Below are 278 nucleotides of genomic sequence, written 5' to 3' on the forward strand. Positions count from 1 at the left end.
TAAAAAGGAAAAACAAAAATAAATAAACAAGCAAAAGAAAAATATTTACAATAACCAATAATAAGGCACACGTTAGCAGTTCCCCGGTCCCCGGCAAATTTTGACGAGAGGATTTTTACCAGTAAAGAGATTCATAGAAACAGTTGCGTTGTAGATATAGTCTCTAAACCGACAAAAGACAAAAAGTACAAACGTTTTGGGTGTCACAAGTAACAAACCCCTTTAGAAATTGTTAACCGAGTATTCAAACCTCGGGTCGTCTTCTCAAGGAACTGCGA

Source organism: Arachis ipaensis, chromosome B08 (genome assembly GCF_000816755.2).
Source record: "Arachis ipaensis cultivar K30076 chromosome B08, Araip1.1, whole genome shotgun sequence".
Classification (NCBI taxonomy): domain Eukaryota; kingdom Viridiplantae; phylum Streptophyta; class Magnoliopsida; order Fabales; family Fabaceae; genus Arachis; species Arachis ipaensis.